Source organism: Bacillus rossius, chromosome 10 (genome assembly GCF_032445375.1).
Source record: "Bacillus rossius redtenbacheri isolate Brsri chromosome 10, Brsri_v3, whole genome shotgun sequence".
NCBI classification, from domain to species: Eukaryota; Metazoa; Arthropoda; class Insecta; order Phasmatodea; family Bacillidae; genus Bacillus; species Bacillus rossius.
Genome location: NC_086337.1, coordinates 24,590,808 through 24,616,669, shown reverse-complemented (window position 1 = coordinate 24,616,669; position 25,862 = coordinate 24,590,808). Strand labels below are relative to the sequence as shown.

Below are 25,862 nucleotides of genomic sequence, written 5' to 3'. Positions count from 1 at the left end.
GTCATTGCTCCAATTTGTTTTACCCCCTTTCTTGCTACGATTTTTGAAGGATTCTGGACAGTAGTGACCCCGGTCTCATCTACATTCCAAATGTCATTAGCTGTGAAAGAATGGCGATCATAAACTTCAGAGAGTTTGTCAAAAAATTTGGAAACGTTGGCACGATTAAAACTAGAAGCCCTTCCCAAACTAGTTGCCTATGGAGTCCGAATGGAAAGGTCTGGGTGGCGCTTTAAAAAGGAAGAGAGCCAATCTGCACCTGCTAGTTCTTTGTCACTCCATGTGTTTGGCATGGGAACATTATACTTCTTCCCACATAAGAATGCAAGATGACGTACATCACGTGGAGTGAGTCCAAAATATATGTCAGAACATGTTTTTATGTAGGAAACAAGAGCGATCTCTTGCAAAGGTGTAAATACCTGTCTGTTCCCATAATAACCAGCCAAAGGTTTCCACTCCTCTCGAAAATTAATATCGACTGCATTTAAACCTGAAACAATAGAAAAACCATACAGGCCTATGTTAATTTTGCTCCTGTTTTCACATAAGAAAATCTAAACTACGCAAAACCATATTTTTGTACTAATACAATAAAAAAACGTTTACAACCCATTGTTGAGACGTATTTATGTTAGAAATCAAGCAGATGTAATTAAGAAAATTCATTAATGAATGCAACTTACGTTTGTTTTTCTTTTTTATGTACCTCCCAAGTGTCACATGGCAGATGTTGTACGTTTTCGCAGCATGCCTAACAGATCTTCCTTCTCTTACAACTTCAGCTGCTTTCTCCAACATGTCAATAGAATATTTTCCTTTGTCGGTTTTTCTTTTGTAGTTACGCATCTGAAATTAAAATTTGACTGGAAGTTATTAATTACATCTACAAGATAAAACCGTTTAAAATGTATTTTTTTTCTTTCATAAAAGACTTAAAAGGAACAATAAATTAGGTAAACGTGGTCACGGGGTAGGTTGTAACAGTACGTGGGGCAGGTTGTAACAGATTAATTTCGCTGTTACAACCTACCCCATGTGACATCATTATAGAACACATTTAATTTTACCATATAGTTTGTATTTGTTTCCAATGCCAACAAAACATATCAGAACCTAAAGCTTAGGAGATTATTTTGCCCTGAAGACATTTTCTAAACTCCCTATACATTACGTACAATACGCATGTCAGTCAAACAAACAATATTTACTTACCTCGTCCAAAAACAAATTTTTCCTTCTTGTCGCCAGTGAAATCGTCCGACTGCCACAGTGTTACCACTCGCACTGAAGGCATCATAATGTGCCTTGATGGCTGAAACGATGATACGCTCTTGTGGCTGGTCGTGGAACTATTCGCCCTGTTACAACCTGCCCCTGTTACAACCAGCCCCGGTCTCCCCCTATCACCAGATCAGTCAAATACAAAATGACTGAGTTTGGTTAAAAGTATAATTTACGATTGAGTAAACTACCGTTTGTGCGTTATTAAAGCCTATTTGTATTGCTGCCTCGTTGCTTGAACCGACTTTTACTTGATAAGTCAAAATTATTTTAACTTCTCTTAATAATACGCATAAGCACCTAGGTTAAAATCAAATTCTTTACTTGTAAGAAATTACAATTTATAATTACTGAACCCGCTGGCTAAAAGCATGGTTTTAAAGAACCAAAAATCTCTCTGATTTCTATAAAAATTGATTTTTATTTAATATTTATTTAATATTTACTTCCAATTGCTCTTCATTAAAAGTTTTGGCTGGGTTTTACTTTGCAACTGGAAAAGCTTTAAACCAGTTTGTTACCGTTATTTATCATTAAGTATTCTGTGTCCAATGTAAAAGTTATTATTTCCAATAGTGCCTTATGTAAGTCTGAGTAAGGTACCTGCTACTCGGGCACACATAAGGAATGCAGACTTACAGAAAAAATCACGCAAATCAAAAACTGCTCATTATATCCAAATGGAATCTCGTAACGAAAATCAATTTAGAGGTCGGATTGGAAGTTTTGTTTCCAGATTCCGTTTTTAATTATGTTTTTTTAAAAGAGTGAAATTTATTAAAATTCTTTCTTTTAAAATATTTTTGGGGGTATTAGATTCCTGAACATATTGCCAAAAGTATGGACGAGACTTGCAATAAACCTGTCATCTTTATTTCTCCACCATATAAGGTAACGGTCACCAGTCATTTCTCATAGTTGTCTTATTAACAACGTTAAGACTACACGTTAATTTAATACTTTGCGCTTACAGGCGATACCGCATTGGAAACAACAACGAGCGCCACACTTATCATTCCACCTCATCAAAACAAGTAAACTCCTGGATATGTAGGCCAATTAATAATTTTTATTTTGACAATATATCTACAGCTGCAGTGTAGCCTATAATATATATGCTTATGTTACTGAAAAAATTTGTCAAGCATTGGCTACACTAAGAATAGTTGACTGAAAACATGAAGTTAATACCCGTGTGTTCTACTTTAAATAATATGTAACTAAAAAGTATAAAATCACTAAAAATAACAATCACTAAAAAACTAAATTCCTAAATATTATAACATCAGAGTAATAATTTCGTTTTTAAGGTTTTAGAGGCTATTAAATACTCCAATGGAAATGGACGGATTCAAAATTCTTTGAAGTGGGTGTTTCTATATTTCAGACAGAAAATATATGAAATGGGTAAACTTGATGGGAATTTTAAGTTTTCAATGTTATTCGTTTATAAAAATAATAAAGTAATATTTTAATATAACAATTCTTGCGTTTAAATTTTATTGCAAATAATTTATAAATCACAAGCTTTGGGACCGGTGAACTATAATGAGTTAAACGAATCCACAAGTAATTTTCATGAAATATTTTTGCCTCACTTGCAGCAAAAAATTTTAATATTGTGCTTTTAAAACAAATCCAGACGCTTCTTTCCTAACATTTGTATATGTGCAGGATTTATTTTCACATTTTTAAAAGATACGCATTTTTAAGAAATTTTGTGTTTTATTAAGTGGTAGGTGATCGCACCTATTACACATATACGTATTAAATTTATCTTTATAATATTTCTGCAACATTAGAACTTCATAAATTTATACAGGCATGAAAATGAACGGACTCATATTGAAAGAATGGTATAACAAGAGATAAAGGGGGAATTATGTTTTAGGATTCTCCAAGGGTCAACGGTAGAACGTTTCTTAGTAATTTGGTTCTTGCGAAAATTCTAGTAGAAAAGCAAATCATATTAGCATTTGCATCATCTGAAATTTCGGCCACGTTATCGAAGCACATTTCGCTTTAAAATTACCACTAAATGTAGCCTAACATTAGTATCCAATCTATGTTATAATGAGATTTTCGGCACGTAGTCGGCTTTTAATATGATACATAATCATTATAGGGTACGAACCTACAATGGCCCATCAAAAATCACTTCAAGCGCAAGATAAAAATTTACAGGATTCTCGGAAGAACACTAGACTATTGGGAGAAAATATTTTTGCTACTAATTTGACAGTAACATCGATAACAACAACGGCTGATGGAAAAAAAAACGCATGTTTGTTACGATTAATGCTTTGCGTTGAAAAGATTTATTTAACAAAATATATATATATATATACTTGCAATAATAGAAGGAGATCTTATATCACAAGAATTTGGCGAAAATCTTTTGATAACTGGAAATGATGAATTAATTTTAACAGAAGAATTATGCAACGTTATAGGAAGGGAAGAAGAACTTAATGGAAAAGTGTATCCCCTTATAGAAAGAAACTACCGGAATAAAGAATGGTTGTGTCAGCAAGCAATTTTAACTAAAAATACTATGTAATGCACCGAATAAATAAGCAGATACAGACTGTGATACTGGGGGAGGAAAATTATATAAATTGAGAGACACAATGAGGGATCAAAATGAAAGAAAAAAATTTCCAACAGAATTTTTTTAATTTGTTAAATCCGCTCAATATGCCTTCACATATATTGCAACTAAAATTTGGATTTTCAGCTATACTACTACTGAAAGATTATGCGTGAAACAGCTAATCTCATTGAGGCAATAATCCTAAGTAGCAAATAAAAGGTGAAATCGGTTTTCATACCAAGAGTTCCATGATCTCAAACGATGGGTCGTTTCGTTTCAAACGGTTACAATTTCCAAGTAAATTAGGTTATAGCATAACCAACACTAAAGTGCAAGGTCACACTTCCACATTTGCGGAGTTAATTCGACAGAAACATTTTTTTTTCCTCATTGACAGCTCTACTTTGGTTTTTTCTCTTGTTCAATGACATATTTCTGCATGTACCAGACAACAATACATCAAATATAGTGTTGAATGTATTTTGATGAAATTTCTTAGCATCTAATATATTTGTCCTCCCCCCCCCCTAAAAAAAAGAATTAAAATATGTAAAGAATGACTTTCAATGCATTTTTATATAATAGATAATGCTTTTTTTTATAGTAGAATACTGCACGGATGTACCGAAAATAACTCATAGAAGCGGGTTTTTTTCCTCAGCTAGTACAATAATACGATATAAAACGTCTTACTGAAATGAAATCACAAATCGTAGTCAAAAACTTCAGAGTAAAACTATTTTTTTTTAAACTTTGAACTATGGATAATTTTGTTCGCTTGCACCATTTTGGGGAGAAAATACATCAACATCGGCATAAGTATAGTTAAGTTATTGTTACGTTAGATCGTTAGTTAAACTGTGTTGTATGTGGCTGATGCCAGTTATTATCCGGACGGGGACGAGACATCGTCATGTCATCCGCAGCGGGTTCGCGGAGAGGTGTGATGATGAGCTGACGTGATTTCCTCGTCCGCGGGCGATGAGAGCGGTCTCGTCGGCTGCACGGATGTGTGACGTCAGCGCCCCCCGTATGACACACTCTTCACACGGACCGACATTGGCCGGAATCGCCCGGGGGCCAATATCGCGGATATCGCCGAGCCGTCCGTCGGTGGAGGTCAGTCGCCCCCCCCCCCCCCCCCCCCCCGTGGAAGGACAATGCGCGCCACTGCAGCTCCCAGAGATTTCTGACAAGGGCGATTCAAAAATATTTGCCCCCCCCCCCCCCCCCCCCACCGACCAGGAAAAGCCGGCGCCGCCTCAACTCCCGGGCGAGCGGAAGCCAAGTCAGCTGCACACATCCAGCAGCGGATAAGTTCGCTCGTGACCTAGATCCCCAGTCCTCGTTCCCGTGCTAGGTCCGCGCGGGGCAAAGCGGATAACCAGGAACTATGTCTTCCGAAGGAAAATACTGGCGTCTGCGAAGAACCATCAGTTCGTCTTCATGTCTGTGTCTGTTCCGAAACTTGAACTTACTCTGGATTAGCAATTCGTTGAAAAAGCAAAACGTATAGCTTCATAAATAGAGATATGGAAATTGCGCCCTTCCGTTAAGTCATAAGTTTAAAAGAAAACTTTCTTTCACACAATTTTTATTTATTTGGATACACCCTTCTACGACCGTGAGCGAACAATTCTCAGCTGTATGGGAGAAGTAAGGTAATCTGGTAGTGCCAATTAAAAGGTCTCCGCATTCGCTGAGCAATCGATCACGTCAACTTGGGTTGAGCACTCCTACGATTTTGTATTCTACTCTGAGACCATACAAATTCTCGAAATGTCCAGGTCTCGATTAAAAGATGCCAAAACAAAATCACCGAGGAAGAATCCTAAAAAAATGTAATCATGCAGCGAGTTTCATCGTAAAAGATGTCAACCACACAACAGCGAGAAATTGGCGTTGAATCAAATTTTAAACTTGCAATGTTTATTCATCCAGATGTGAATGGGCGTTAAGGGGTCGTTTTCATTTGGACTTCAATTGTTGACACAGCAAAGATTGCGCACGCACAAACAAACACCAACACACACACACAATTCGCTAAATTTCTACCATCCACGGTCATCGCTTGGTGCAGTGACATATTTAACTTAGCGCGCATTTATTTATGGTGCAAAATTTAAACAGCGAAAAATAAAATATCGTTTTGCATAATAGTCTTTGAGGACTTCCCAGATGAAATTTAAGAAAAGATTAATATTATTTGAAAATAAAAATATTTACGGTGCAGTGCGGTGCACTTAACTACATTCAAGAGAACCTGGGTTCAAATCATCTCAGTCCGAATTTCTGATTTCCATAGTTTCCTCAAATCACTGCAGGTGAATTCTGGGATGGTTCAAAACTATGGGCCATGCCCATAGCCGATTCTCTTTTTATTATTCCTTATTTGTGAAACCGTCTTTTATGTACTCCATGTCGACGATACGTTAATATCTCATGAAATGTAACAAATATATTAATATTTCTAGTACATATTTTAAGGCAAAGCAATGATAAACTCAATAGTGGTGATTGAGCGTGGTCAAAACTAACACGAAATACGATAAAAAAATTACATACTAAGTTTGAGTAGGCCTATATAGTGAAAAAGTATTTAAAGAAGAACATCTCTGAACAATATAACTAAAGTATCCAGAAATCTTTGAATTAATTTCTGCATTTTCCATAAAATAGTTGTGTGGCCGTCTCTAAGGTTAAAAGTGAAACCATTCGCACTTTACAGGTTACTCATTTTCATGGCCAGAAAATTTAGTGTCACTCATAATTATTCATTTTAATGCTAATAAACGGAATATGTATTAATGAAAAAGCCAGAAATTTAAGCAACAACTGTTTTCAATACAAAAAGTTCCACTACTGCAAGTTTTAATAACAATATTACTTGTGTTACCACGATTAAAGTGAATGACAAATAAATTTTTCTGTTCTACGTTTATTTAGAAAAAGTTTAAAGTACTTTTGTACGGAGGTTGTGTGATTTTTAGTGCTGCAGCTTTAACTTAAAACGTAATAGTTATTTAGTTATTTGCAACTTCAGCAAAACATTAGTTGCTAGCCAGTTATTCAGATTTTCTAAACTAAACAAAAGAAATCACCCTCAAGACATTTTATAGTTGTTCATTATATTTATTTTGTGTTACTAGATCCTTCCTACAAGCTGCCTTTCAATCAATTTTGACCGTCGACAGCTAGACATTAAAATTCAAATGTGAAGTCATTACTTTTTTTAAATATATATATATACTAGCTGCAGTACCCGGCTTTGCCCGGGCTGAACACCGGGTGATATATTGTCCGCGAGTTACAGCAAAATGGATAGAGATATGTCCAGTGTGGTGGACATTAAGAAATGACACATAATTACTGTTTGTGTATCTGTGACCTATGGTTTTCTGTTTACCCATGGCGATCGGTTGAAAGGTTTAGAAGTTGATGCGCTACAGCGCCATCTAGCGGCGAGTTACAAAAAAAAATTGTTAGCATAAAAACCTTCTCCATGATAAAAACACTTCGATGTGCCAACTTTCATGGCGATCGGTCAAACGGTGTAAGAGTTTATCGACGACATACATGCCAACATCCAATTTATATATATATTCTTATATTTCGAAATTTTGGGGCTTTCACTTTTGCGGAAAGTGGATGTTCAGGACCTCGAATGGTTTGGAACACTCCATCTCGAAAGAATAGATATTTGAAATTCCTGAAATTGTAGAAATTTTGGGGCTTTGTTCCCAGAGGGGGGTAGGGGGTTCGAGGACCCTGAATGGCTCGAAAACACTTAAAATCGAAAAAGATAGATTTTTCCAATTTTTTAAACTTTCGAAATTTTGGGGCTTTAACCACCTGGGGGGGAGGGGGGGTTGACGTTGAGGACCCCGAATGGCTCGGAAACACTCCAAATCGAAAGAGATATAAAGGAATATAAGAATGTAGGCATTTACTGTACTCCTATCTACCATAATAACAATATTGACAAATAGAAATCTTATTACCTACCTATTAATAATTATCTAAATAAATTAATAAATAACTCTATGTTTAAGAATTTACGTACATACATAATATTAAACTTCAAACTATACACACCAAAAAAAAAAAACTAAGGAGGTTTGTGAAACTATATTTATTTGTCATAATGTTTAAAACATTTGTAGGATTTCTTTATATGTAAAACTGTGGTGGCAATATTCCGCTTATCCAAAGGAGTATATAAATTAATAGAGACATCACTCCCTGTATACACCACAAATCTTTGAATTGAGTATAAAAAAACATAGTCCAAAATGAAACAAAAAGTATAAATAACAACTAATTTGACAAAAAAAATTATACAACTGGAATGACAATGTTAACATCCGCCTGAAATTTAATAGAAGTAGGTAGGTAAGAATATATATATATATATATATATATATATATATATAAGAAATTAAATGAAATTAAAACATACATAAATAAAATTATCTCACACTCAACCAAACATAATGTTTAACATGAAATAAAGGAAGATGGCAATTACACGTAACTATTCTAATTAATAAAAAAAATCAACTTTCCTGAAATAGTTAAATGCAAATTTTTCAACAATATATTACATAATTGATAAATATTTCTGGTCTTCGGTCACAGCAGCCCTAAGACTCTTGACGCTCAGCAGATAAATTATAAACACTAAACCAAACTCCTTGCAAATAAGTAGGTAATGTAAAAAAAATAACAATATTGACAAATAGAAAATATTAGTAGGCCCTATCTACCTATGAATAAATTTCGAAGAAATTTATAAGTTTAAGAATTTATGTACCTACATAATATTAAACTTGAAACTATCCACACAATAAAAACCTAAGAATGTTAATGAAACTAATTTTTTTTTGACGTGACAACGTCTAATAAATCGATGAACGCCGGCTGCACGCACGAAAAAGTGTCCCACTACGGATGTCCCACTACGGATGTGTCCTATTTGCTCATTGTACGCATGCGTGGCATCTCTCTTCATGCTCATTGTAGGGCCTACGCATGCGTGGCATCTCTCTTCCACTCGATTGGAACGACCATCGATTTGACTTTTCAATCATATTTTCGTAGTTTGAATTATTAATATTATGTAATTTAACGATTGTCCACCGATTTTCAGCACTATCGGTACAGTTATTTAAAAGTAATGTTGAATATTCAAATACGTTTTGAACCAACAATGGTGTTTTACAGTTACACATAATAATTTAAATTACAACCGGGATCTTTTGCACAATGTTTTAAAAAATATTGTAACACATTATAAATAAGTTTGGTGTATTTGGGATGCGTATTTGTTATAAAATCGAGTTATAAAAACGAAATAATATTCTTCCCCTACCGTGAACAAAATTTTTATAAATGTGTATATAACATCTGAAACTTTAAATCATCGAATATGGCTTCATGGGTGAGCGATATTGTCGGTTCGAATCCCGGCAGGTGCGGATTTTTTTTTGTACTTGTAAAAATAAATACGGTGCACGTAACATTTCAAAAGTAATAAATATATTTGTATAATGAATGCAAATAAAAGTAAATTTATTAATTAAATTGTACATTTCATTTCACTCCTTTGTATCCATACAAAATAGTGATAATTCAATAAAAATGATTCAATTTTATTCATAAAAGTATGCAGAGGTAGATTTTATCATACAAAAGATAGAAAAATTTAAAAAAAAATTCTTCCTCAAAGAATATAATATTTTTAATGCCTAAATGGTTTGGTTGCAAAAACCTATTACGGCTCAGTCTCAGGCCGAATATGATATTTCCTTTTCTTCTGGATCAATCATTTAATCAATGTTTTGTTATGACGTTGTCACGTTAAACTATCGTCCGTAAACCGACTTTACAGACAACCAATTTTTTTATTTGTCATAATACCTAAAATACGTATGTTTCCAAAATGAAACAAAGTATAAGTAATGACCAATTTGACAAAAAAAATTGTACAACTTGAATGACATTGAAAACATACACGTGAAATTTAAAAGAATTATGTTTTTCCTAGGTAGGGAAAAAATATATATATATAGAATAAATTAAATAAAAAAATGGGTGCGTGTACTTAGGTACGCGCATGAGAAGTTATACTTCATTGGCATCGTTAAAAAATAGTTTTTAATTGCATGCAAAAATATTGCGTGGAGTCCCTCCGCGTGGAAGAAGTGAAACTTCGTAATGTGGAAATGAAAATAGGAATGGGTAGAAATTGACTTTTAGTGAAATCATATTGTATCAAATCAAACTAAAAAAATAAAGGAAATAAATTTGTAACGATTCATAGATGGATCTTCAGAGAGAAAGAGAGAGAAAGAGAGAGAGAGAGAGGACACCTATTCAATGTCTATAAAACTAACTTTTTTATGAGAGCAGATTTTCATGAAATATATCATGAAATCATTCAACGATAAAACCTATTTATTTAACTAAGCGAACGGGTTCGCCCTAAGGAGAAAATAACGTGGCTAGACCTTGTGGACATAGAGAAATGACACACACTATTTATGTGTCTATGAAACATGATTTTTTTTCTGCAATTTCAATTGTAATATACAAAAAAAGTATTGAAAATTGAAACAAATATGGCGACACTACAAACTGTCAAGAGCTTTTTTTTTCTTACTCTCTACTTAGTTCCTTACAATAGCAAAACGTAACGTAATGGCTTGAAAGCTATTGTTCGGCAGACATTAAGCAATGACACTAACAGTTTGTATATCTATGACACACATTACATTTTTTAGTTTTTTCTTAACTCAGAATCGAGATAAAATATCCAATTGTGAATCTAAGCCATCCTCGAATCCCCGTGAACTCACACAAAAAATTTCATCAAAATCGGTCCAGCCGTCTAGGAGGAGTTCAGTGACATACACACGCACACAAGAAATATATATATAAAGATATTAATTTTTTTGAAAAACTTAACTTAAACCACCTAACGTTTTCCTTGTCAGTATTATTCAAGTGTCATCCCTGCAAAATAATGACTACATATTTCTTGCGCTTTATATTTTGCCCTTAAATTTTTTTCAATGGATATTTCCTGACCGGTAAATAAGACTCAATTTTAAATAGTTATGTACTTAGGAAAGTCAATAAATGTTTTAAAAAATCGGTTGAAAATACAACAAATGCGAACAAGATGTAGAAATGAATGTAGGTATAGGAATGATTCTAGAACATACATAATATCATCAAATTGAACAACCAACATTGCGCTGAGACTGAGCTCTAAGTCATTGGGAGGTTGTCCGCATACCATCAACATCAGCCCTCGGTACATGTTAAAAATACGTTTTATTCCTGTGCACTTGCTAACGAAACGCAAAATAATAATAATAATAAATAATAAAGAGAATAAAAAAATGTTATATATTTATAAAACTTTATACACAGGAATCATTATGGCAGTTTAAAAATTTTCTCGAGAACCACAACGCATTTAGACGGTTAATCGTAAAGAAGAGCAATAGCCAAGTTTGGTGATAAGTAGGTACCTTAAAACTGTTCCTGAAAAACATGCAACTATAATATGTGATTGTTGAAATTTTTACTTGTTGGTCATTAGTAATCTTTATTGTTACGTTGTAAACCTATTATTATTCATTATAAAATCTTGTTTTAACTTTTGGTTTTTTCCTGTTTATCAAGAAAGCTATAAGATTTCTAGGTTAGAAAAAAACATTTTTATTGAAAATAAATAATAACATTAAAAATTAAACACAAAACGTCTGGGAAATCTTATTTGAATAATATTCTTACAACCTTGTCAATGTAATATATTTATTTATTCCTTTGTTAAAATAACTTGTTTTGCTATTATTTTCCATATAGTTTTCTGACATGATGTACCCTTATATACATTAATTTCAGCGTACACTTTAGGAAAACCCAAAATTCTAGCTATTTTATTTATTTTTCAGCCCTGTCACAAGCTGTTTTTTATTCATAGTCAAAAACATTTTTTTAATATTTTCTGAATACATTTACATACACGCTGAACTAAGATAGAAAATATCAAAATCATAATTTCAAGCCCATGTCAACAGCACACTAAAAACTCCAAAATACTGAACGTTTTGCGATATTAAAGTAGACAGGAAGATAAATTATTTCGTATTGTTTTCATGTTAGTAATAAACTACGTATATAATATATATATATATATATATATATATATATATATATATTTAACTTATCGTGCGTTAAGTTTCTGCTCCAGTTACAACTGTGAGGTGGGGATCCAGTCGATATATATGTGTGTTAATATGTATATATGTGTGTGTGTATATATATATATATATATATATATATATATATATATATATACTAGCTAACCCGGCAAACGTTTTTTCCATATAAATTATTTCTAGGGAATTTCTAGTGTAGAAAAAAAAAATAACTAACTTATTGTAAGTGTGTAAGGATGTGGTATATGAGGATGTGGTAAAAGAGGCATGGAGCGCTGTGAACGATGAGGGAATATAAAAATAAACAAAACACCAAAAATTAATTTTTATAATTTATTTTAATTTATTATTTAAAATTATATATGATTAATTAATTACGATAGTAACAGTAACAATCAATATCAATCTCTTAATGCTATAGCGTGAACAGTAATTTTTGTTAGCCCATCTTTAGCTAACAAAAACAAACTAGATGGTTTACCCACTCGAGAACCAGCGAACTTGAGGAAGTATCTATGAGCACTTCCCTCCACCCGCCTCCTCAAACCTGTCCAGAAGGTTGGCGTGTGTGTATCGAATGTTGTCGTCAGCACAATACCGCAGTCCTGGACATTATTGCGAAATGTTTTGCGATGTTCAGGCGTCGGTATTCAGGTTTCCACGTCCGCTCTCAAAAATGACTCAAAATTTCGCGTTTTCCAGGGAACAATTCCCGTCTCGAGGGAAAACTTACCGTTTTTAGATCTTAAAAATACCAGCGGCTAGAAATATCCATATTGAGGGTTAAGCATCCATGTCTACAGCTTCCGATAAGCCTCTGACGTCATAATTGAATATGTCATCATGTAATATGACGTAACAGTTGCAATTTCCGTTACGGCAGCCATCTTGAAAATCATTATTTAACATCCGATTTTAATGAAAAAAATTAAAAAAATATATAAAAAGTTATATTAATAAAAAAAATTAATTTTTTCATTATAATCGGATAATAAATAATGATTTTCAAGATGGCTGCCGTAACGGAAATTGCAACGGTGACGTCATTTTACATAACATATTCAATGATGACGCCAGAGGCATAAGGCCTGTCTACAATAGCAATGTCCTAAACTGTGTCCGAAGGACACTCGTCGCTGATTGGTCCATGTGACCCTCTGACGTCATGCGTCAAGTGGGCGAAGGTCCGTACCTACCTGGTCCGAAGACATTCGTCAATTTGAACTTTTTGCCCCAACCTGTGTACTGCGGACACAGAAAAAGAACAGAACACTCACGATATTTGAATTTCCGGTTCCCGTTTGAAATGTGATATGAGTTCATTTTTTAGTATTTACATTTGCCACTTTGCCTTACTGAATAAATATATAATATTGAACTCCCACAACTTTCAAAAGTTCAATCTCAAACTACAACGCATCAAAACAATAAAGAAAAACATTTGGTTTGGCACATTTACTGCGCTCTGGTGACAACTTTAGAAATCAATACATTCGGACATCGGACATCGCAATTGTGAACAGGGCAGTTTTCGGTGAGACAATGTGACGTCACTCACATTCGGATAAGGACACGGACCACGCACAGGTTCGGACTATTGTAGACGGGCTCTTATCGGAGGCTGTAGACATGGATGCTTAAGCCTCAATATGGATATTTCTAGCCGCTGGTATTTTTAAGGTCTAAAAACGGTAAATTTTCCTTCAAGACGGGAATTTTTCCATGAAAAACGGGAAATTCTTAGAAATTTGGTCATTTTTGAGGAATGTTGAGTCATTTTGAGGAATTCTTGAGACCAAGATGGCCGCCATGACGTCAGAGGTCAGTCGGTCATTGACCAGGCACCGGCACCAGCGCCTGGCGCCTGGCCCGGACATACATTCCTATACTTCTTTCGCCTCTTTTTACTTTTCCGTCCCTGTTTCAGGTAAAAGGTCTAACAGATTTGGTAACCAACCTTGTTTTGTCTAATATGGTCATTTGTCAGTCCGCATTTGCTTGTAGGTCTTGTCCGCACTGGCTTGTAGATCATAAAAGACAAACTATAAAAATTTCCATGTTCACATATTACATAGCTCGTTAGGAACGCTGCATCTGCAAGTTGACAGCTCGTCAAGCATATTAACTTTACCGTGGTTACAGCCAATATATGACTGAAACACTGTTGATTCTTATACTAGAAAGCTTAGACAGTACTCTGTAATTTTTTTTCAATCAAACTGAAATATCCATGCACACAAAATTACAGATATTTGTAAATCTGTACATTTGCACGAAAGCAAATCGCTTCAAATGTGGGATTGTATTATTGCCCGGGCATTTATGCTTTGGGTTGTCCCAGTACCTGAATTAGTTAAAGTTATTTGTAAACTATTCCCTGTATAGATTTCCAGACTAAATGCGCACATACAAAAGCACAATAAACAATTATGAAGTCAAATTACTAAATATTATTATATTTTCCAAGGGTTCAAAAATGTACTCTTGTACAAAAAAGTCGATTTTTAATATTATATTGCAATATTCGTAAGCGCGACAGTAAATATCCAGCTTTGTTTCGAAAAACGCAAATCATAAATTCAAAAATAACCATAACAATGTTTTGTAGAAATTTACTATATTTTCTCTTGTAATATTACGAAATATTTCATTTCTTGGCAACCGATCTCTAAAGGAATTTTGTGTAAATGTCCAAAAACATTTTTTTTCTGTGTAAGGAATACGATATTTAATTATAATAAATTATTTTTATACTACTAATTAACAGATTTTTCAGTTTACAAGTTTGCAAGCTAAGAACACATATCCATGAACGATACGGAGTACTTGATTTGCATATTGTACTTGCACTTGGCAATTCTTTTATAAACTTAAGTTTTAATACATCCTTGTATTAGGTCCTCATTTTTTACATTTCGTTATATTGCCAATGTGTAGCAAGTATATGTATGTATGTACATTGTGTTTTATTTCTTACGAAATATTTGTGTCTTGAAATAAAAAAATATATAAAAATAAAAAATAAATAATATATTTATTTATTTCAAGAAACGCATCTCGACTACTGTAAATTTTTAAATAAAAGACAAATTGTTTAATATTATGAAAATAGTCCTGCCCTATAACTCGAATATATATATATATATATACATATATATATATATAACATAATTCAAACATTTGGTCATAAGTGTAATATTCGCATACATTATGTGGATAAGTTAAAATATTTTAAATAAAAAAAAAGGTTTGTTCATAAAATTATGTGTGTGTGTGTAGGAAAACCCGCCAGAGTGACGGGGCTTATGTTATGGGACGTGTAAGTGCACGTCATCCTTGAATGTGACATGCGATAGCTTTCGGTTTAACTGACCATTGGTTGTAGGATTATAATTTAAAAAAAACGTTATCAATGTCGTATTATCTGAATTCATCTTCAAAAAAATCCTGCTCTATACGATGCCCAATGATGATTCCTGCTGTCCCGGGCTTCTAGTGCTGAAGCTCTGCTGAGTGAGTGTCGCTCGCCTAACGGTCCACCCCTAGCCAGGCACGCGCCTGTGCTCCTCAGTGGGACACAGATTTGGCAACACCGGATGAACACGTGATCCCGCCGGCGCCCCCCTTCCACCCTTCGGCCCACTCGCTGCCACGGTCTTATCTCTGTCTGCTATCTCTCGCTCTCAGCTCCACCCCAGCACTATCTGGTGACCGTGAATCACAACCGCGACCTTGAAGCTTGCCCTTAATGTACCGCAGTAACAGGAACCCTTAGTTTTACTTTGTATTACATCGCAGATTTCATTTTTATGGCTATCTGGTGATTTTAAATTTAAGACCTGTAGGTTACTATTCCCAGTATTTTTTTCAAATTAAGTGTCTGTAAAGCTTTGTAATTGAACATTTGAAATATGCAATTATAGTATTTAAAATCACTGAACCATATTTAAAATTTGGAAATATCTCAGCTTAATTATTCACTTTTTTATCGTATGAATATTATTTCCCATTTTGTGTCGTGTATTTACCCACAATTATTGTAATGAATTCATTTAACGACAGCAAGAAGATGTGCTGTGTTTATAGATGATTGTTCAATAAAAAATTACCCAGAGAATTTTTGTTCCATCTTAAATCATTTATCTAAAGTATGCAACAAACATATTTTCCAGGTATTACTTAAAAGGCGTAGTTCAGTCTTGAAAATAACTGTAGACAAGAATTTTCGAGATGAATGTTCACCCAACGTTTTTCGGTCAAGTTCAGATTTATCCTGTTTAGTAGATCTTGCCTCTAGGAACAGAAGTGCTTTCAGCTGGTTCACGCAGAGACACGACGTAACAATGAAGAATTCTGTTGGCGACAGTTTTGAATTCAAATACCAATCATTGCAACATTAGTAAAATTGTAAAACCTTAGACACCTTCCTTATAACAATAAAAATATAAAATTTTATATTTTAAAAATAAAATCAACTACATTGCCTAAAATTAAGCACATAATTAAAAACTTCTTATATTTTTGGTTCTTTGATATACTACATTAGGCTAACTTGATTAGTATGTATAACTTTTCATAACATTTGATTTTGTAACACGTGTCTAACAGAAGTATCTTCCAATGCTATTAAGAGGGATTACGCCAAAACATCTTGTATTTGCAAAATAGTTTACCATAGCTTGCAGTACAAATTCTGTAATAAGTTTTCGGCTCGACTCGTTGAAGTCAAAATTCGTTGACTGGGGTAAATATTAGAATGTCTAACGCATGAAATAATCAGTTATTTTCTCCGGGCGTCGCGGTTATACTGCAGCCCATTAGCAATCAACTTATTTTAAATATTGTCTTGCCAACAATTTATATGGTAAGCTCTAAATCAAAATCATACGAAAAATACTGAATAAATACAACAGGTGGGAGAAACTGATATTTAGTTTATTCTGTTTTTTTTCACAGCACTATATTTCGTGAATTTGAAAGATTTACCTGAAAAAAATATTTCACTTGTTATAACGTTACTTGCGTAAGTTCATTATAAAATAATTTCTACTCTAGGTGCTGTAATTAACGTTTTGTTCATACTTGTGGTTTTACTTGTGAAGTTTCAACTCTGCACCGTATTTGCCTCTTAATTAGGTAGGCATTCAGAACGATGAAAAATAATGATGTATATATTCTAAATGATCGACTGTTATAAGAATTTTAATTCTATAGAAGTTAAGTAGGCATTTGAGTCTGCTGGTATAACAGTAATTGGGAACATATATTATAAGATTAGCCACCAGGTGCCAGACGACTTCTCAGGGAAGAAGCGTCATGAGGAAGCAGTTAGGGAATTGTTTCGGGAAAGTGATTTGGTCGTCGCTCGGGCAACGCTGTGCGACACATGGAACTTGACGTCAAGAGTCTACGTCCTTCCCACATGGGAAGCCTTCATTTCACAGACGAGACAGCCACACCCGAGGTTCCCCGAAGTTCATGCTCGCTTTTTTTCCCGTTCTATCTCATTGTATAAACCGGTATGGCATTAAATTTTGCGGTCGATTATGATAGGTTAGCTACATTATAAATACTTCAAAACATTGTGGATGGTTGGTTATATTAGTTAAGTAAGGCTACATTAAAAATACTGTAAAATCATTTTATGGTTGCTTAGCAAATACCTGTTTAATATGTAGCTATCGAGGGATAGGAAACCGTTTACATTATTTAACAGTATCTTTAATGTAGCTATCCTAACCAAATCAGCCGTCCACAATGTTTTAAAGAATTTTTAATGTAGCTAACCTAACCTAATTGACCATTAGTTATCATGAGTTACAATGAACAAAAAAAACCGAAGATGCATGAACGGACGTTTGGCTCTCTCGTCTGTGAAAAAAAAGATTCACTTTCCACATAGCAGGAAGTTCGGCAGGTCCGTCTTGACCAAGTCAGCGACGGTTAGAAAATTATTTAGCCCTAGGACCTCCACGTGTCAGACCTCAAGGAGTCAAATAAAATTAGAAAAAATTATAGAACTTTCGACACGCCTAACTTTAAGATTCAGTCTTCGATGTGTTGGCACCTCCCCCTCTGTTAACCTGTAGATTATCATGTGCATTTTTCTGGGAGGGTTAAAAGTGAACTACTTTATTCGTGTATCTAACAAATAGCTCTAAATAATATGTAACTGCATCTCAACGATGTGGCTGTTTTTTTTTTTTCAATGAGAATGTCAGAATCTAAATAAGTTTGCAAAAAATTGGCAGTTTCTAACAAAAGAAAATATTTTTCCTGTAATTAACCAGCCTTAACTAAGGTATTTTTTATTAAAAGACTGCATTTAGTGAGAAACAAGTCGTTAAAGGATGTCCGAGACTTTTTTTGTCGCTAACACAACCTGGTGTATCAAAAATCATTTCGGTGAACATCTGTTTGCGTTAACAGATTATTTACGATCGATTCCGAGAATTTTTTTTAACCCTAGTTTCAAGTTGTTCAAATAAAAATAGTAAATAAACAGATCATGGCAGTTGTGGGCTGGTTTAACTATCGACAAATCGCCACATTTTTACTGAAGAAGGTGCCATCAGCTCTAAGGCCATGTAAGTAAGATAGCTACATTTAAAAAAAAAATTACCTTCAATTTACGAAAAGCACTGGTTATAAATTACCCAGGCATCTTCGTAAATTCATGGACACGGAGATCACATTCTTTGAACATGAATCCCAAAAAAAAATATTTTTGTTATACTAACAAACCTTTCAAAAAACTTGTTAAGAAATTTATTTTGACCACGTGTTAGTTTATCCTTGTTTATAACGAAACATAAAACTAAGAAATGAAAATATGGCTTTATTTATATAAATATTCAGATATTTTAAATAACAAATAAATCTTCGTTTGAGGTTAATTCTTCGTTTAAAAGTCCGTAAGTTTACTGTAATTCTAACATTTTACTTGAACTCTCACGAAAGGCTGAATCAGCGATTATGTATGGATCCCTCAAAGCACACCAAACTGGTTGACACCATTTGAAATGCAATTCACGAGGTTAATTTTTTTTGACTAATTGTTCCTGTAAGAAGATTTTATGTAATGGAAATATAAGGTGTCCATGAAAGAATGGCCCAGATTCAATGGTATATTATAACATTTTACTTTAGACTATTTGGAACCAATCATACATTAAATTGTAGGTAAACTATCCTTGTTTGTTTTATAAATGTTCAATATTTGCACCTATAGTAACGGCACACAAACCAAAATTACAATCATTCCCTCCCTTCGGTTAACACGTCCGGCGTAATGGAAGCAATAGTCTCTTCAAATCTGTGTCTCAACTCTGGCAAATGATTAGGTAGCGGCGGAACGTAGACATGATCTTTTATAAAGCCCCAAAGGAAAAAAAAATCGCATGGCGTTATAGCAGGTAAACGTAAGAACCAGCGAAAATTAGCTGTTTCGCCTTGACAATTACGACCAATCCAACGTTCAGGGACTTCAAACGTTCAACCACTCTCGTACAAAGAGATTCCAACGGGGAGGAGCTCCATCCTGTGAAAAGTAAAGTTTACAGGTTCACCCTCTACTAATTGTGAAATAGACAGACATTCATTTGTGCTGCAAGTATGAAAACAACGAAGGAGTATTCGCGCATGCGCTTTTCTAAATCTGTTTTAGTTACTGACTTGATGTAAGCTTTTGGACATACGCCATTGCTAAGCACATGTATGTATGTAGAAGAAAACTACAAAAAACACAAATTAAGCAAAAAAAATTGCTGTTTTCAGGATATAAACACCACACAATACTCCACAATAGGAATATGGTCAACAAATAAAGGAAAACAAAGAAAAATGGACTAACAGGACGAAAAAACCCCACAAATGATGACAGCACATAAATACCGAAGCCAAAAAATTCAGCACAACAGTTTTAGTTACTATTTATTTGTGACCTTGAACAACACTCGTCAACGTTTAGGGTTGGTACTATTAAATGTTGATTAACAATGTTGCCAATTGTTTGGAAATTATCTAAAAGATTGCCGGGAGTGGAGGAGGTGGTTTGGGAAAGAGTGTGACGAAGCAGCCATAACTGCGCGCCCTCCGAAGCCGCCGGGAATCGGAAATAAACGTCTGGGGCAAGAACGACCGCCGAAGGGGTTGTACGGGGTTTGAGGAGTGCTGGTGGAAGGGAGGGGGGAGAGAGAGGGGTGTTGGTAATGAGGTTCTCTCCCATCCCCCCCCCTTCCCAAGTTCCTTATTCGTTATTAGTCTGCGGCGAACCGTAAAATGAAGCAGGCCCCCGCGCGCGCGCGCGCCCGAGAGAAAACAACAAAATAGCGGCATCCATCATTCCGCTACGATCTTTTGACGCTTCCTCGCTTGCTTGTGCTGTCTTTCGTGAGACCTGCTTCCTTTAGGTACTCTGTACAAGAGGAGGAAATGTAGATGTTCTTGATGATGATTTTACATTTCGTCACATCATCTTCTGATCAGTTAGTAGGCCTACAAGTGAGTGCGTAACTTGCAATAAAAAAAATTCCACGAAAATTAAAATACTAGTCTAATTAAATAATAATAATAATAATAAACGTTAATTTTCAGTATGCTTTTGATAGGCAAGTTATACATTTTTACAACAGAAACCAAAAATTGTGATTCTTGGTCCTTAAATCTTTATTAGAGATGTACTTCATCTGGGTGTTGGGGACGTCACTGTTCATGTTCTGGAAGGGCAAAAACAGTTACAGTAGTATAGGAATTATTTTCTCTCATATTATCCTCAAAAAAAAATGATGATAATTTATTTAAAAAAAATATTTTTATAACTATTTTAAAACATTATTGGGATTATTGTTTTTTTTTTTTTTTTTTTTTTAGTTCAAAAATATTTACACTCTGGCTTTGCATCTAAAACCGTGTATCACTGAACAAAACTATAAATGCATAAACAACTTAATACAACCATTGACACGTAAATTTGACTGGTAGGCCTACCATTGTATATATATGTAAAAGAATATTCCTAGTCATAATATTTTCCTACATTTTATAAAAAATATATTTTTTTAAGATTTCTATGTAAAAAACTTCATGCTGACATACTTAAGTTAATTATTTGGAATAATTTACCCCAAGAGTTTTGCATGCCATTGTAAACACGTTTCAATGTATTTACAGCAACATCGCGTAGTAAAAGCAATGTATTTGCCTAAAAATTGAAGGGATAAACATTATGGACTTGTTGTTGAATTTTAAATGGCTCATTACAGTTAAACTGCTGCTTAAGGTGTCTTGCACGACCTCTGGGAAAAGACGTTTGTACGCAGGTAGCCAAGACCTCTCACCACCTTGCCTCTTGTACGAAGATAAGGGCGTCCTGGTCAGAAATACGATCCGCAAAAGGGACGCGCGAAATGTAATATAAACGCAACGAGTTCCGCAATTACAACCAACATTCCAATTCACCCCCTCCCCCAACCCCTAGGGCCGGTAATTTATTTGTCCCTTTTGTGTCGCTGTAATTGTCCCGCGCGTGGAGTTTATGCGCCGACCCATTTCCTTCTTCTCGCAGTTTATGCGGTTAGTTTTCTTTGTCTCGCGGAGCTTCCTCGCCCTGGTAGCCACTCCCATTTTCCCCCCTCCCCCCATCATCCCAGTTCCGCCGAGGCCCCGCCCACACCCCCGGCTCGGACTCGAGAAACCGCTAGTTTCTGGGGTCGAAAGCAATGCCTCCGCGGCAAGAACTTGCTGGAAGCATTTCCTCCCGCTAATGCAAAGTGCCCGAGGCGCCGTCTATTTGGAGTCGCAGAGAAGAGGCCTTCTCTGCGAGAGGGGGAGGAGGGGTGGGTGAGAGGGGAAGGGAGGAATAAGAAAACAATTTTTTTAAGTGAAAAGGGAAATTAAAATGTATCTTTTTTAAAAAAAAAATACGAGCATATAAGCGAACGTTCAATTTATCGTTACCTTGAAATACGATTTACATGCTCCTTTGTCTGCCGTAAAAAACCAAGAATGTTGAATACAATTTTTTTAATTAAAACTAAAAATTTTTTGTCAAAAATAAATACGTTAATGCATATATAAAAAAAAGTTTTTTAAAACAATTATGATTTTTTAAACAATATATTTTTCTTTTGCTGTTGGTAAAACATTATTACTAATATTTAAAAATATATTAATATATATTTCGTATGTGCACTTGAAAGAACAATGCTCGCTTCATAATTGAAAATGTTTTATTTTACCCGCAGTTGCTGAATGTCACATTATTTGTCAAGGAAACTGAACTAACTAGGTGGGCCCTGAAATTTTGTTGTGAAGTATTACATGGTTCATACTTTAAGCATAGATTCTCTACAAAATCTACTAAAATCTACTAAAACCACGCCTTTATATAATTTTATAGAGTTATATGCAAAGTAAAACCCAATGTGATCACAACAAAAAAGGTTAATCATTAAGAGAAACATTTTTCCAGCAATTAAAATTGTTATGCAATGTTCAAAAGTTCGGTTATACTTTTTACTAGATTATTTAAGCTATATTTTTAGTGGCGTTGTAGGGAGTTAAATTTTAGCTATCGGCGGCTCGCGTGCGTGCATGCACAAACGGAAGTTCTTGCGAACGAGAAAAAAAATGCTAACGGTATTTATAATGCGCGGTAGCCATCTTGTCAAAAAATGTACATATCAATGGATCTAGTGATACCCAACAGTGTATAGTATGAAGTATATAACAATGAGTTTGTGGTTATCTCTAACGAAACCCTCTTGATTGGTTTTTAAATTATAGCCTTGGTAGAAATCGTTTTATGTCGGTAGTATATTTGATATCGGTAGTATGTAATGTCGGTAGTATAATTTTATAATAATATATTTTTGGGTAAATACCCTTTGATAATAGCACTCTGCCGGTGCTAAACATTTGCTACATAAGTTTACGTGCACTCTTAAAATACTTGCACATTATGGTTATTTTGAAGCAGAGAATTTTTCTTTCAATAACTCATCTGTTAACTAAATGCAGCAGATTTTTAAAAGATTGTTAAAATTGTTTACAATTCGTAGGCCTGTGAAATCTGTTGACATTACAAAAACGTTTTATTTTTCAACATCTGATGGTCTATAAAAAAAGACAAGATCATATAACAAAAACATTACCACCGAAAGTTCTACAGGGTCCAATTTGTTTATCTACATAATCACCAAAACGTTAGACACATTTTTCATATCGTAAAACCTCTTCTTTAAGAATTAAGAACAAGCATATAGAGTGGCGAATTATATTTTCCTGACAAAATATAAGGGTGTAAAGGGCGTTTTTTATTATAAAAATTCATATTTCCTTAGAAAATAAGATAGATGTAATACACTTATAATATACTTATAAAAAACTTAACATTAGGTAAATAATTACGTAGAGTACCTTTACTATTTTTTGATATTCAACCCCAAATGCAGATAAAAGGGTGTTCGTTGGTTTTTTATAGTAATAAATCACATATCCAAGGAAACTTAGGTGACGGTAATAAACTGAGTAAGAATAAAGAACAAAATTATGATTTCATATCATGTTTTAACTTTTACCATTTTTCTATATTCGACCGAAAAAGTGGTGATTTTTCGGTATTTTTTTTTTCAACATAAAAGTTATATCTCTGCAGCTAATCAAGCGGGATGTAAGTTATGTAAGTTACGTGGTATGATATAAAAAATATGCAAAATCTACCAACTTATTTTTACAACATGGAGAAGTTCTAATGTTTAAAAGGTGAAATATTTTAAAAATATTTTAAACATTAAAAAATAAGATCTATCAAATAAAAATTTAAATTAACATATTATCAATAATAAATAAACGTTCTCAGAAAAATCACCTCTTAAATTGTAACAGGGGTTAACATAATTTAAAAAATAAAATATTATGGAATTCTTAAATCAGTATTGGCAATATAAATTTAAACTCAATAAAATAATAATGTTTTAACAATTATTTAGCAGTTTACATATGATGTTAAAAGAAAAAAAGTATTAGTTTGGTTTTTGTTTGGTTAAAAAATATTGCCATATTTACATAGGAAATTTTACATGGGCATCCGTGAGGGAAAACAGGAGAGGGTTAAAAAATTGGGGAATTTTGTTTATGTCATATTAAACAAACTATGATTCAACTAATGCATTTGATAAGAAATTTGATTTCTGTACTCTACATTTCATGTAAAGATGCGATTGTATCACATTGCCTTAAATAATGGGAGGTTTTGTTTTAAGGTGAAATTATTTAAGCATAGCTTTACAACCATATTAAATGAAAGTGTTTGTGTAAACGATGGCATAATCATAGTTAAAATTAAATTGGTGAGAGTTTTTTATTTTTTTTTTTAAATTGATCACATCATGAAATGAAAAGGAGGTAATTGTGATTTCATGACGGTAAAATATATCTTCTAACACTCTAAAAAAAATTAATAATCAGATACTCGATATGCAATTAAAATTAAAAAAGCCTAAGCGTATTCTCTCAAAAAAATATAACATTTTAACAGATTTCTTATGAAAGATATTTTTTATAAATGTGAAAAATTTATTGTGTCCATTTATGTAGTAAAAATGTTTGGAATTAGTCACATACTTTCTTTCAATGGAAATACTTTAGCAGTATTCTGATATTACGCGAGCGAATCCATATTACTTCAATAAAATTATAGCATGCATGAAATCTTTGTTAATTTATCATTCCAAATAAGCATAAGTTCTAACGTGTTTAAATAAATACCTTATTTAATATAATAAAATTTCAAAAATTAGCAATATAACATCATTTACTGCCCATGCTTTAGGCTTCATAATAAAACTAAAGCTCAAAGCTGAATATTATAATCTTGATAATACCCGTCAAACTATTTAAGTAAATTATTTATAAATACATAAAAACATTTATAAATATTAAAAATTGTTCTTTTAATCTTTAAGTTAAATTATAAAAATACCAAAAACGAGTTAACATACGTACTATAACTAAAACGTTAAAATTAATTATGTTCTATTTTTATCCCCACATTCTCTTTTGTTCAGACTGTTAGAAACTTTTGTGTGTATTCCTTTGTGGCCTTTCTAAAAAATCTTTCCCATAATGTGTTGGCAAGCTTGTATCGCACATACGTTCTTTGAAATAACTCTTAATTTTTAGTGGTAATTAAATGAGACAAAGTTTTAAATCAACCAATAATGACTTCCGATTTTTGGATTTAAATCGGAAAATAAACAGGTTTAATGGAAATGTTATAAAAATTTTATTAATATACTTTTACCGATGCATTATTTTGGCCCACTTACATGTTGGTCAAATAGTCATCAAGGTACAGTTGTTAAATATTTTTTGTGGATACAAAAGTGAAAATTCGTTATATATATTTTAGTGATGAAAAATATTTTTTTAACTGTAAAAATCAGAATAATCATCTACATTTAAAGTGATCAAAATTTTTCACCACATTTTCCAGTTTTGAACCATAACCACTGTTGTGGGATGATTGTGTTAATGGTTAAAAGTTACAAGTGCGAAAGGAAAAGGACTACACCTTTTCATTAAACTAAAACAACGAATATACGCACATAATATGTTTCTGACAAAGAAAAGCAATTGAAAAAAAGACCATTGACTCTACAAATAAAATATCTGGCCAAATGAAACAATGGGTTAACAGCCAACATACATGTATTTATGTGGTAAATTAAATTCGTTAATTGGTATAATTTCCG

At 33.6% G+C, this 25,862-nt stretch overlaps 1 long non-coding RNA gene across 1 annotated transcript; it reads right to left on the bottom strand.

Annotated features, from left to right (window-relative positions):
- Positions 1-210: 210 nt before the first annotated feature.
- LOC134535640 (uncharacterized) lies at positions 211-1,389 on the bottom strand. Its single transcript, XR_010075670.1, has 3 exons — positions 1,216-1,389; positions 687-849; positions 211-493 (listed from the first exon to the last, which is right to left on the bottom strand). It is a non-coding gene; the product is annotated as an uncharacterized LOC134535640 (long non-coding RNA).
- Positions 1,390-25,862: the final 24,473 nt, after the last annotated feature.